We start from the raw sequence: 12,192 nt of genomic DNA on the forward strand, positions 1-12,192 counted from the left end.
TGTTGTTTATACTCTCTAAAGCTATATAAGATTCTGTTTGCATGTGAACAGAAGCTGGAAGGAAAGAGGGAACAAAGAGAACAGAGTGAGATTATGGGTGGGTGAAGTTTCCTTATATTTTGATTTTCATTAATTTGCTGTTTGATGTTGAAAAACCATACTTTTAGGGAAGCATTTCGCATATTAATGCATATATGTGGAATCTAGAAAATGGCACAGATGAACCTATTTCCAGGGCAGGAACAGAGACACAGACATAGAGAATGGACATGTGGACGCAGTGGGGGAAGGGGAGGGTGGGATGAACTGGCAGATTAGGATTGACATATATACACTACCATGTGTAAAACAGATAGCTAGTGGGAACATGCTGTGTAGCACAGGGAGCTCAGCTCGGGGGTCTGTGATGACCTAGATGGGTGGGATGGGGCGGGGGGGAGGTCCAGGAGGGAGGGGATGTATATATACACACACATATAGCTGATTCACTTTGTTGTACAGCAGAAACTAACAAAACATTGTGAAGCAATTATACTCTGATTAAAAAAAGAAAAAAGAAAAACTATTTGGTAGTTTGCTGTCATTTATTTTCTCAGCTTCCAAGGTGATGGTAGCCAGGTTGATCTCATTGCTATTTAAGGACTGTGTCACTTTCCAGAGCTCAATAGTGTTTCCAAAGCAGTCATACATCTGTGCTCCAGGAGGTAGAGCCCTATCTTCTCAGCCTAAACCTATGAACATAGCTCCTCTGCTTGCCTTTCCCTCTACTGCTGGTTGGGAGAGAACAGGTATGACACATAAGGGTCCAATCAGAGCACCTCAGGTGGGAACAGACCGTGGCGTTTGCTCTGCCCTCCCTCTGAGGCAGTCCATTTGGAGTGTCTCCCTGGTTCATAAAGAAGCCTTTCACTGCCCACCCCTGATCCACAACCAGGACCCCCAGCAGCCATCTTGCACAATATGTCTCTGCTGTCCACTGTGGCAGCATTTGACTGAACCAGTACTGAGAACCTGACCCATGATGGCCAATCAGAGCCTCTCTGCCAGACATTTGAAATTGGGACTAAGAAACTATCTCTTGAGATGGCTAAAGCTGAAACCTGTCAGTATGTCAGTTTGGGTACTTTGGAATAAACCTTTCTTTTTTTTTTTTTTTTTTTTTTTTGATCACCCATGTGGATTGTAAAAGCAGAGAAAGCTCCTACGAGGGACGAAACATCAGTGAGGAGAGACTGAGTCTGTATGTCTTTCTGCTTCCACCCCTAATTCAGGGATACTGCAACCTTCCCTTAGGTTCTGTGAAAGAGCCTGAATCCTTAACTAAAGGCTCCTTTCAGCTTAAGTGAAGGCAGGTTGGTTTCCTTTACTTATAATCAAAATTGTCTTAAAACAGCTGCCCTTCCTCTACTTATCTGTGGGAACCTCCCAGCAAGCCATGCAAGTCCCTGTGTAACCTGGCCCTGCAGAGGTCCCCACCTTGCAGCCCACTCACATGCTGGCCTCAGCGGGGCTTCAGCTGGTCCTGCCCGGCACCTTACTGCCTCTGGTCTCTGGGCCTGGCTGGCTGCTCCGCCTGAAATATCCTCCAGCCACTGAGCTCCATCCCCAGCCTGAAGGTATACGCAGGTAAAAAGCCAGTCTGCAGGGGTCTGCTTGCTTCCCGCCTTTCTTCAGCCTTGCATATGATTAAAGCACTCACACTGAGTGCTGCCTGGGATGCTGGGAGCGGCTCTTTCTGATCCTGGTAGCCAGAACAGACTGAGCTTTCAGAGAACGGGCCCTCCTGGGAAGCCGAGGAAGACGGGTCTTTTCGCTGCAGCCTGAGATGATGCTGTTCTCACTAGGTTTTGCTGCATTCTTTATTTATAAGGACTTTCTGGGCATCCAGGTTAAAGGCTGGCAGTGCCCAGCATCCCCACGCTTAATGAGGAATCAACGGCATGGTGGAAAAAGTATACCTGGGGAGGTTTCTGCGTTCCAGGGCACAAGTGAAAGAAGAGAGCTTCTCTGAACACGCCTGGGGAGAGGAATAACTCGCTTCGCAAAAGATTTTCTGAAGAGCAGCAAATGTGCACATTTCAATCCTACCCGGTTGAAAGGAAGGGCGAGTGATGATTGTAGACATTATATAGTGCGTGTGCAGTGCCTCGCAAAAGTCGGCTAAGGTAGGTGGCGTTATCATCCTTGATTTACAGATAGGAAACTGAGGTTCAGAGGTTAAGCAACTTGCTGGGCTTACGCAGGGACCAAGTGGGCCTCTAGGTACAAAGCTAGTCACCTGGTCCCAGTGACCACCTTCTAAGTCAGTAGTCATCAGTAGTCACTTAGGATGAGCTGGTTAGAAATGCAAATTCTTGGGCCTCAGCCCAAACCTACTAAATCAGACGCTGTGGTGGGAGGGCCTGGAAAGCCGGGTATTAACAAGCCCTCCAGAGAATTCTGATGTGCTCTAAACCCCCACTCTTCAGTGTGGGTCCCAGTCCAGTGCTTCAGCATCACCAGGGAGCTGATGAGAAATGCAGACTCTCAGGCCCTACCCCAGGTCTAGTGAATGGGAGGCTGCACTTTACCACCCCCAGGTGATTTGTATGCACATCAGGGTCGAAGACTTAAGGAGCAGGCAGTTGGCATTTGATACCGTGTCATTCCAATCCTGTTCGAAGTCCAGAAAATGAGTGGGAGGGTAGGGGAGACTACCTTGGGAGGAAAGATGATGAGATTGTTAAAGGTTCCTTTGTGCGTGGGTGCTAAGTTCTTTTCTCTCTTTTACTTCATCATGTAAGGAGGTAATTTTGTGTGAGAGCTTTTTTGTTGTCTGTTTTTATATTTACATGAAAAACCCTCTCTCAAGGTGTTCAAAGTGTTCTTATTTTGTAGCACTCTTTTTTATTAAGCTGGGGAAACATCTACAGGGATGCAAACACAAGGGCCCCTCTAAACACGGATGAAGTCCAGGGAAATCAGAAAGTGACTCTCACTCATCCTTGCTTCCTCCTTCCTAACAGAACCTGCAATCCACCCTACTCAGTGAGGCCATGCTTCAGAGGGGCTCAGTGTTCCCCGCCCAGGGTGTGTGCTGCTTGCTCTACGAAAATGAATCACGGTTCCATTTTTCTTACCAGTGACTGGTTTAAAAATAGGCATGTGAGCATAGTTCCAACCAATGGGACAGGAGACGTGAGAGTAAGTGTTTCCTCAGTCTTAAAAAGAAACACAAGGACCACCTCACAGCCATTAGGATGGCTACTAGCCCGAAAAAGGGAAGGGGGAGGGATGTAGAGAAAAACTGGAACACTTTGCACTGTTGGTGGGAATGCAATATACACTATGGAAAACAGTTTGGCAGATCCTCAAAAAATAAAAGTAGAATTAATATAGGATCCAGTAATTCCACTTCTGAGTACATACCCAAAAGAACTGAAAGCAGACTCTTGAAGAGCTATCTCTACACCCATGTTCACAGCCCTGTTACTCACAACAGCTAAATGGTAGAAGCAGCCCAAGGGTCCACTGGGCTGATGAATAGATAAACAGATGAATGGATAAACAAAATATGGTATATACAGACAAGGGAATATTATTCAGCCTTAAAAAGGAAGGAAATTCTGACTCATGCTACACCGTGGATGAACCTTGAGGGCATTATAGGAAGTCACAAAAAGACATAGACAGTATAAGTCCACTTATATGAGGCAAGTAGAATAGTCAAATCCACAGAGTAAGACACTAGAAGGCAAATGTACACAACACTACTGAATTATACACCTAAAAATGGTCAGGATGGTAAATTTTATGTGATGTGTATTTTACCACAATTAAAAATAAATTTTTTAAAAAAACACACACAAGGAAGAGACCATCCCCTGTTCTGCCTCTGCATATTATCATGTCTTCGTGTGGCACCTGGAATAGCTGCCAACATTTTGGGACCCCCTAAGGAGAGAAAAAAGATGGGAAAAACACAAATCTTTGATGATGCCTTTGAGTCACAGCATTAACAAGCCCTGGATCAACCTTCTCTCTAGGACTTTTATAATGTGAAATAATATTTCTTATTACTTAGCTGCTTTGAGTTGAGTTTTCTGTTACCTCCAAAAGCATCCTAACAGATACAGAGTTCTAAGTATCTGACAAGAGGCAAGCAGCCAGCACGGCTCAGGAAGACAAAAAGGCCCACCTCTGAAGCTTTCAGTTCTGCTGCCACAGTAGAGAAATTGGCTGGTGGTGGCTGGAAGGGAAGTCTCTATGCCCTACTTGCTCATGCTGAACGCACTTTGATTTATTTTCCAGATATTGCTGTGCAATATGCTTTTATAAATAATCACTGAACTACTGTAACCCCTTGGACGGCTATCATAGCATGGAATACAATGCCATTGAAAGGATACTGAAGAGGTTCCCTCATTGACATGGAAAGCTTCTTACCTGTGCATTAAATGGGGATAAGTACAAGTTACAACGTGATGTGATTTGATTTCTTACGTATTGACTTATGTATTCTTATGTATTAACTCCAACTAGTTACAGATAGACAGGCAATGACAGAGAGGTGAATGGATATAAATATACAAATGTATGTGAAAGACAAGAGAGCAAACAAAATATTAACACTGGTAGTATCTTGGAAGTGGGGGTTACAGCTATATTTTATTTCCTTCTTTTTGGTTATGTATTTTTCTAAACTATCTTCAGTGAAACTAGCTTATTTTATGATAATAAAAGTACTGTTCTTTTTCAAAAAAAAAACTGATATAATATTTTAATTCACTTTACTCACAGACACACGATTTTTCTCAAAAAGCTGAGAGTATAATTCTCCGTGTGTCCAACCTTTTTATGTGAACCATTTAGAGAGGACATCTCCATAATGTATGACATGGGTCTCTGCCCCTGAGATGCTACCTTCCGATCACAACTAACCATGCTATTGACACGGGTTTATTACTCCAGACTCCGTTATTGTACTGTGGTGTTCTTGGGTAATAGTCCATGACTGTAGCATACTTTGACCCTTACCAAACAACCCCAGTTTGCTGTATTTTTAGTTCTTGGATCTGCTTTTAATCCTTTCCGTTTTTTTCAGGTATACCTCATTATTTGTCGAAGTATGTGTCTGTTATACACCCTCTCTTGCCCTCTCCTCTGCAGCCTCCAGTATACTGACTCCTTGGAAATGAGATAAACTCCATGGTATCACTGAGTGTAAATAAGAGTAAAGGCTTAAGGAAGCTTTCTTACGAGGGAGGTCCATGAGCCTTAGTACACGAGCTTCCTTGTATTCTTGGCTGCACAAAGCCTTTTCTGCCTTGACTCCTGGTTCCTGCGTGTATTTTAAACTAGTGAAGATGCTGGAAAGCGGAATTCTGCATAAGTGAAGTGGGAGTGTTTCTAATAACAAATGGCTACTCCATTAAGAAATAGCATGACTCTGACTCTCTGGACATCTCCATCCGAAAGAAGGAGGCTGCAGATGGCAAGAACAGAACCAACTGGGGTCCCTTCTACCCCTATCAAAGTGAGGTTATTTAGGTTCACCACCTGGTTATCAGATTCGCCAGATGGCAAGCTTGAGTAACTGCTCCGAAAGAGAGTAACTGGCCAATCCATTACCCCAGCACAGTCGATACCGTTAATGTAACATGAGATGCACATACTAGTACATAATATGGGTAATGAGGCATCACGGAGCCGTCACAGAGGCAGCCATCTGGGCAGGGGCAGGACAGCCTTGTGCACAGTGGCCATGGGACAAGCCCAGCTGAGTTCTGTGCAGCAGGGGTGAGGAGGAGGCCTGGGGGTGGGGGTGAGGGTGGGTTGGGGGAGGCAGGAAGCGGGGTGTGTGCCCACATGTGCCACTATCTGCAGTATTAAAATATTTTGCTTCTATCTCTGGGCCATTGCCACCTTTTGCCCGACTTCGCTTAGTTCTCAGGTTCTCTTTGTTGTTATTTTCAATCTTGGTGGAAAAGCAATGATATTTTTACATCAACACTGGAAAAATAGAACTCTGACTAAAGGTGGTTTCGAATACTTTGACAGTTCTAATCCAACGCTGATGACGAAAATGACTTTCCTTTAGGAAGTGCTGTGAGTGCCTGGGTGGGGTAAGGAATGGTGGGGAGGCTTCACGCAAGCTGGCTCACGTCTAGAACAGGCTGGTGATGAAAAAGCTCCAACCGGCCCCACCAGGGCTGACACACATAGGACCTGGGCACCCCAGAGGGTAAGGCCAGGAAGAAAAGCAGGTGAACCTCGCCATGCCCGAGTCGAGGACTGCGGGCCACATGAGGGCAGGGGTGTTTCCTGTCGCGGTTCCTCCTCATGACCCCACAGTACCCAGCACAGCGTGGCCCAACTACAGCAGTCAATTTCATGTTTGTGGAAGTCAATTCACTTTTTCAGCAAATGGTTACTAGATGCAGGGCACTATGGGAAACCATGTAAAGGGCACATGAGATGTCTCTGAATTATTTCTTAAAATTGCACATGAATCCAGTTATCTCAAAATAAAAAGTTTAGTTAAAAGTTAAATTTGAAAAACTTGAATACATCTAAAAAGAGATTGGCAAAAGAGAAACAAATGAAGAAATCCAAAATTTTGTTTTTAAAGGGAGATGGAGAAAGAGACAGAGACAAAGTGGGAGAAAGACACATTTGACAGATGTCATGAGGCAAAGGGTGTAAGTATCTGTAAACACCAGGAGCAGGAGCCCTCGTACCAGCAGGCTCCTTTAGACTCCAAGTGGCCGTTCATTAGGCACCTTCTAGGTTTCCGCCCAACTCTAAGAATGTAGGAGATGCTGACCTGTTTTCAAACCAATTTTCCTCACTGCTCATTTTTTCCCAAAAGGACCTGTGACTGTAAATTAAGACCATCTGTCTTTAATCCATCTCCTCAGAAGCTGAGTACTTTTCACAACTAAACTTCTGAGCCATCCATTGGAGTGGGGGATGCCTCACGACGCCCTGAGAGGAGCTGTCACCATCCCTGCTGTTGTCTAAGGAATGTCCCCCTCAAGGCCATGCCCATCACTCTCATCATGCCCTCGGAGGATGAGGGGGGCAGCTTTAGAAGTGACAATGGAGAGCCTAGGAGACGCCTTGCTCGGGCTTTCTATCAAACACACAAAAGTAAAGACGCCAAGGGGAATGCAACATACATTACGTTTTTATAGTATTGTGTCTATTATTGTCATGTTCATTTTAGATCACCAAAAATGTGCAATAACCCCATGGGGCCAGAAGCGCCAGGGTCTCCCTTGACAGGTGAGGAGACTGAGGCACAAAGGGTTCCTGGACCACAGGAAGAGTACGAGACAGGGCAGTCATCTTTTGACTCTGGTGCCCATTCTTCATTCTCAACCTCACTGCTTCCAAACCATGGTTTTGCTCCTCAGGATCAACATCTACTTCTTTGCCTCTTTTTATCTTGCCTGCACAATCCTGTCATTGACCCCGCATACACACACCCCCATCCTCTTTCATCAGTACCACACCATCTACGTCTTGTTACTTAAATATTATGTTCAACTTCTCTGTTACTTGTTAAGCCATCCAGACTTCAGTGTCTCCAGTCTCTGTAACCTGATGCATTTTACCTCCCAAGCACCTGATCTTCTCTCCTACCTTACTCCAATATAATTCCTTTTGGGAAGCACCTGAAATAAGTCATTCTCAGATGTCAGCCTGTCTGCCCTCAGTCTTGTTTCTGTGTGTTTCATATCCAGTGTAGCACGGAGCACAGCAACACCAAAACCAGGGAGAGCTTACTGTCACAGAATCAGCGGCAACCCACAGTCCCAGGAGTCCAGCTGGGAGAGGCCAATGGTCAAGGAGATCCACAAGTGGATGTATGAAATATGAACCATGGATGAGGACTTGGGAAAGTGGCTGATATTACAGAGGGCAAGCCTAAAGGAAACAAATAGGTTCCTGCTTTGTCTGGCATTAGGAAGCTTTTAAAGGGCCAGGTGCGACTGTCTCCTTTTGCTCTACAATGTCTTAAAGGCACCACCTGTCACCTGGCAGATGACTAATTCAGCAGCCTGGGAGTTCACAGGGGGCCAGCCTGCCTTGGACACAGCCCTGTTGATTGCAGCCAAAGTATCTCACACAGCAGTGATAGGTTAAAGCCAACAGATGTCTTCACACCCTAAATCACAGAGAAAGTCAGAAAGGGAGAGGAATAATTGACAGTGTCCCTGATCAAAACAGACACCTCATCACAGCATATTTAGTGGAAAATACATAGAAAACAAAAGCTGAATTCTCCATCCAGGCTGCAGTACCTAATACATCACTGCCAAGAAGAAAGCATTTAGTAAAATCCTCCTCTCAGTTTTGTCTGAAGTAGGTGCTGTATGCAGCAATTAGACAGCAGTGCAACCCCCAAGCTCACAGTGCAATGCAACCAACCCTGATGTGGACAAACAGGCACGGCACATCCACCCAACAAGTATTTACTGAGCGCACATATTATGTACCAGGCGCCAAGTGAGGCTTTGACATCACACCAGAGCTTCCTTTCAAATTCTCCAAAACAAGTTCACATACACAATCAAATCAGAGCCTCATAAAACCACGTGACACAGGTGTCGTTTACCCTCATGTTGAAGATGAGTTAACTTAGGTTCACCGAGATTAGATGAATGGTCCAAGTCCATACGATCAGTGCCCCATGAAGCTTTCTGCATTGGGGAAGACTCTCAGGGAATATTTGTCCTTCATGCCCCCGGACAACTGTGGGCCCTTTCCTACCTGTGCCAAAAGCCTGGTCCTCAACCTCTACACTCCCTCTACTTCAGATGTCTCTGCACTCTGCCTACCACACTTTTTAGAGTAGGAAGCACATGTAAGGATATGCTTAGCTTCAAGCAACAGAAAACCCAACTGAGAGTGATTTAATCAATAAAGAGAATTACCTTACATAATAAGAGATCTGAAAGTATGCAATTCCAGAGTTGGTACCTTAGCTCAAAATTGTCACAAAAGAAAAATAAAATTGCATGGAAAGAACCAAGATCTTTCCACTCTACCATCCTTAGGCTTCGCACCTCATGGCTACAAAATGACTGCTGCCGCTCTATCTTCATCTTCTCACAGGACTGTATCAAGAGGCAGATGCAGGTCACATGACCACCTAGCAGCAAGGGTGAGGGGAAGACAAGGATCTGGTATCTGTGACTTTCAATGGGGAAGCAGGGAGATGTGGGCACAAAGGCAAAAGCTGGGAGTGGCTATTGGGTAACTAATCACCAGTCTCTGCCACAGTTCACTTGCTGATTCCTGATTAGGGTCAGAGCCGAAAACTAATTTCTCCTGAGCAGAAATATGAATTTCTTTTTTTTTTAAGCTCTTTATTGGAATATAATTGCTTTACACCGTTGTGCCAGTTTTTGCTGTACAACAAGGTGAATCAGTTGTATTTATACATATATCCCCATATCCCCTCCCTCCTGCGACTCCTTCCCACCTTCCCTATCCCAGCCCTCTAAGTCATCACGCATCATCGAGTTGATCTCCCTGTGTTATGCAGCAGCTTCCCACGAGCTAGCTATTTTACATTTGGTAGTGTATATATGTCAATGCTATTCTCTCACTTCGTCCCGGCTTCCCCTTCGCCCCCACCCAGAAATATGAATTTCTTGACCCTGTAGGTTGCTTTATTAGTTTTCTAGTGCTGCACTGTAAATAACCATGGGCTTAGCAGCTTAAGACAATACCCATTTATTTTCTAACAGCTCTATAGGTCAGAAGTTCAAGAATCCTTAAGTGAATTCTCTGCTTAGGGGCTTACAAGGTTAAAATCAAAGTGTTACCTGAGCTGAGCTCTCATCTGGAGTTCTGGAGAAGAATTCACTTCCAACGCATTCAGATTGCTGGCAGAATTCAGCTCCTTGTAGCTGTAGGCTTGTCTCCATGGCCTCGCCGGCTGACCACCAGGCATCACTCTCCGCTCCAAAGGCAGCTCTCCATCCTTACACGTGGCCCCCTCCATCTTCATCACCACCAACTGTTCGTTGAATCCTTCTCATACTTCCAATCTGAGTTTTCCTTCTACCAGCAGCTGAAGAAAATTCTGTGCTTTTAAAGGGCTCCTGCATTAGATTAGGCCCACCCAGGTAATCTGCCTTTTGCCATGATCACCGGAGGGTGAAGATCATGAGAGCTGTCTCAAAATTCTTCCTATCTGGGCTCCCTGGTGGCACAGTGGTTAAGAATCCACCTGCCAATGCAGGGGACACAGGTTCGATCCCTGGGCCAGGAAGATCCCACATGCCGCGGAGCAGCTAAGCCCCGTGTGCCACAACTACTAAGCCTGCGCTCTAGAGCCCGCAAGCCACAACTGCTGAAGCCCAGGCACCTAGAACCTGTGATTGGCAAAAAGAGACACCACTGCAATGAGAAACCTGTGCACCACAACGAAGAGCAGCCCCCGGGGGCTCACCACAGCTAAAGAAAGCCCATGCGCAGCAACAAAGACGCAGTGCAGCCAATAAATAAATAATAAAATAAATCTTTAAAAAAAAAAAAAATTCTGCCTACCTTAGTCACTGTTAAAAAAACAAAATCAGGATTTCTTCTTGGAGTTTGGGACACGGTCACCCTTCCCTGAATCACGATAAGGGCAAGAAGACTCCCAACCAAAACTGGGCTCTGCAGGCAAAAAATTAAAGGAGAGAATGGCTGCTGGGTGGGCAACCAAGAGTGTCTGATTTGATTAACTTTTTTTCTGTGAAACTGAGATACTAACCCTGATATAGTTACACAGTGGAATACCATCTAGCTGGTGGACAATTTTTTTTTATGAGAACATAGTATGTAAGAACCACTGACCAGGACAGGGACTCCTGCTTCATTTAAATTCCCCCACCCCTCCAACCCTCACAACCCATCACCTGCTCCTCGCCAGCCCTGTGCCCCCAACACAGACTCGAAGAATGCTGACCAACAGGGAACTTGATAACTGAGTTTCTTACAGTAAAAGTATTCACTGTGGCTAGATTTCTCATGTCTATTTTTAACTGGTTTGTTTCTATCTGTTAGGCAAAGGGAAAGACAAGGGTTTACGGAAAGAGGAGGCCCATCTCTCAGAGTTCACACAGAGCAGGTTCTAACACTGCCAGTGGTGTTTGTAACAAGCCTTTGAAGGCCTTTCCACGTCTTTCTAAAGAGAAATCACCAGTCCTCTCCTCTACAGAGAGGCCTCATTACGAGCTCTTTCAATGCATTGTTTTGTTTCACTGCCTCAAATTCAACCCAGGCCACCTATGTTTTTTATTTCAATTAGTTTTCTCTGTTTCATGACATCTATTTGGATTTAATTTTTTTCCCTCCACCAAAAAGTTTAAAATCCCAAGTCAGATGTCTCCGAGGAGCTTATGTGTATTTGCACAAACACTTGGAGATCCTTAAGAACTGCAAATTATCAACCAGGAACAGCTCCGTGCCTTTCCGAATGCTTTACTTTCATTGAGGCTTGTGTTTACCTTTTATTTTAAATGCTTTCAAGCTCATTGTCTTGAAGTACCATGCCTTACCAGGAGCCCTGCTCGTTTGTTCTTGTTGCCTCCTTCATTCAGAAGAACCATCAATCAGTTTCCGAAACAAGGCAGCTTCTGTGCAAAATCAAAAGACACCACATCACAGCTGATGGCAAGAGAATGCAATGGGCATTGTTTGTACACAGGTCTTCATCTCTTTGAGAAGTACCTCTGTTTGAAATGAATGAGGCAGACAAGAGTGGTGGCTTCAAACGCAACTATGCTCCTCTGGGCTTTTCTTGTTGAAAGTTCTGTGCAGCACTGTTACTAGAAAGTAAAGAGAATAAAAGGCAAATCTGAGGCAGGCTACAGGTTTCCTAGACAAGAGACTCACACCTGGCCTCAGCCAAGCTGTGCCTCTACACATTTGCCTTTACCTTGTAGATTTGGGTTTGCAAGGTTAACATGAAAGAGGCTGTTTATTTTTTCCCAGTAATTTTGCATAAAAATTACAATAAACTTCCCTTACCAAGAGCCTAGCCCAGAAATATGACAGGCTCCTCTCTCTCCTGGTGCCTCTTAAGGGTGTCATTGCTGGTAGGAGTAGAGCAGCCATCACTAGTGTTGCCATGGTTATGGTTTCCGGACCAGGGGATTGGCTGATCCTTGGCCCAGCTCTTCCACCTGGCTAACATCAACTCCACAGCCG

Source organism: Hippopotamus amphibius, chromosome 2, assembly GCF_030028045.1.
Source record: "Hippopotamus amphibius kiboko isolate mHipAmp2 chromosome 2, mHipAmp2.hap2, whole genome shotgun sequence".
In the NCBI taxonomy this organism is placed as follows: Eukaryota; Metazoa; Chordata; class Mammalia; order Artiodactyla; family Hippopotamidae; genus Hippopotamus; species Hippopotamus amphibius.